The following is a 2,794-nucleotide window of genomic DNA, read 5'->3' on the forward strand; positions in this document are numbered from 1 at the left end:
TAGAACAACATAGAAAAAAAGATATCATGACTTTTCCAGCAACCATATATATATATATAACCATATATATATATATATACATATATATATAAAACCATACTGCTTCTGTTGTTATAGTTATAAAATTATACAAAATTTTAAGACATATTTTGAACATTATCTTTAAAATTCAGTATTTTGAAATTTTTAAAGTTGTTTGTAAACTGTCAAGAATTATGGAGTATGAGCTAAAATTTTTTGCTATATAAAGTAAAAAGTAAAGTTTGTGGAAAAATATAAAAATAAATAAATGAAAGAGAGAGAAAAAAAAAGAAGTTCTGAAGGGAGAGCTATACCAGGAAAACTAAAGAGTGACAGACAAAAAAATAGGAGAATAAAAAGCAACCAAGAAAATGGTTAACATAATGGTAGAAACAAGTCTGAAAATATCAATAATGACATCAAATGTTAATGGATTAAATTCTCCAATCAAGAGACACAGACTGGCTGAACGGATTAAACAACAGAAACCCTCTATCTGTTGCCTACAGGAAACATGACTCATGGATAAAGGCATGCATAGGCCAAAAGTGAAGGGCTGGAAAAAAGTATTACATGTAAATAGAAACCATAAAAGGGCTGGAGTTGTGATACTGATTTTAGACAAAATAGGCTTTAAGACAAAAACTGTAAGAAGAGACAAAGAGCATTATCTAGTAGTAAAAGGGCTTATTCATCAGGAAGATATAACACTTACAAATAGTTATGCACCCATCACAGGAGCACTCAAATATGTAAAGGAAAGACTGCTAGATCTAAAATGAGAGATAGATTGCAACACATTAATCATTGGGGATCTCAACACCCCACTATCTCCTATGGACAGGTCATCTAGACAAAAAATAAGCAAAGAGATACAGTATCTAAATGATATCATAAATCAAATGGACTTGACAGATATCTATAGAACCTTCCAACCCAAAACCAAGAAATACACATTTTTCTCACCTCTACATGGAACTTTTGAACACTGACAACATGATAGGGCACACAAAGCAAGACTTTATAGATTCAAAGGCATAGAAACCATATTCAGCATCTTCTCTGACCATGATGGGATTAAACTTGATATTAATTTCAGGGAAAAGAAAACATGAAAATACACAATCATATGGAAACTAAACAACCTACACCTGAATTACTTAACAACTACTAAAGAAATTAAGACTGAAATAAAAAGATTCATAGAAACCAATGAAAATGAGTGCACAAGTTTCCATAATCTATGGGACACAATAAAAGCAGCATAAGAGGGAATTTCATAGCAATTAGTGTGCATAAGGAAAAGATAGAAACATGGTATATGGACAACATAACATTATGCCTTAGAGAATTGGAAAAATAACAACAAAGTTCAAAAAATACCAGGAGAAAAGAAATAATAAATATTCGAGCAGAAACAAATGAAAAAAAATACAGAAAACAAATGAAAACAAAAGCTAGTTCTTTGAAAAGATAAACAAGATTGATATACCATTAGCTAGGCTAATTAAGATGAGAGAAAGGAACCAGATAAATCAAATCTGTAACGAAACAGGCAATATTACAACAGACACAACAGAAAAGCAAATCATCATTAAAGGATACTATGAGCGACTATATGCCAACAAACAAGACAAACAGAGTGAGATGGACAAATTTCTGAGCACATATAATCTCCCAAGATTGAATCAGGACATAGAAAGCCTGAATAGACCCATAACAAACAATGAGATTTCTTAAATTATTTTATTTAACTTGATTTATTAATTTATGTTAATTTGACCAGAGAGAAACAGAACGAGAGAGAGAGAGAGAAAGTGAGAAAGCAAGGCACCAGGTCTAGGACTTGAATCATGGTCAGCCATGTGGGAGTGCTGGCTCCTACAATGAGATTGAATCAGTAATTTAAAAAAACTCCCAACAAATAAAATTCACTTATGAATTCCACAACACTTTTAAAGAAAAGTTAACCCCTATTCTATTCAAGCTATTATTTTTTTTAGAATTATTTAACTTTATTTTATTAATTTATTTTAATTCGACTGGAGAGGGACAAAGTGAGAGAGAGATTGAGAAAGAGACAGAGAGAGAGAGACAGACATTGAAAGTGAGAAACCAAGCTACCAGATACAGGACTTGAGCTACAGTCAGCCATGTGGAAGTCCATCTTCCTTAATCACTATGCCACCTGCCAGCCCCCTCAAGTTATTTTTAAAGAACCAAAAGGAAGGAACCCTCTCAAAATCATTTCATGAAGCTTCCATCACCCTCATCCCCAAAACAGACAAGCACAGGACAAGAAAGGAAAACTACAGACCAATATCTCTGATTAATATAGATGCAAAAATTCTCAGCAAGATACTAATAAATCATATCCAACAAAATATATAAAAGATTGTAGATCACAACCATGTAGGCTTTACTCCAGAGATGCAAGTTTTATTCCAGTGGTTTAGCATACACAAAACCTTAAATGTAATACATCATATTAACAGAAAGAAAGATAAAAATCATAAGATTATATCAATCAATGCAGAAAAAAGCATTTAATAAATTATAACATCTCTTCATGATTAAGACTCTCAGCAAAATTGACATAAAAGGGCCACTTTTCAACACAATAAAAACTATCTATGAAAAACACATAGCCAACATCATACTGAATGGGGGAAAGTTGAAAGCTTTTCTACTAAAAACCGGTACAAGACAAGGCTGTCCACTTTCTCCACTCCATTTAATATAGTGCTCAAAGTCCTAACCAATGCAATTAAAA

This window comes from Tupaia chinensis, unplaced genomic scaffold (genome assembly GCF_000334495.1).
Source record: "Tupaia chinensis unplaced genomic scaffold, TupChi_1.0 Scaffold000086_1, whole genome shotgun sequence".
Classification (NCBI taxonomy): Eukaryota; Metazoa; Chordata; class Mammalia; order Scandentia; family Tupaiidae; genus Tupaia; species Tupaia belangeri.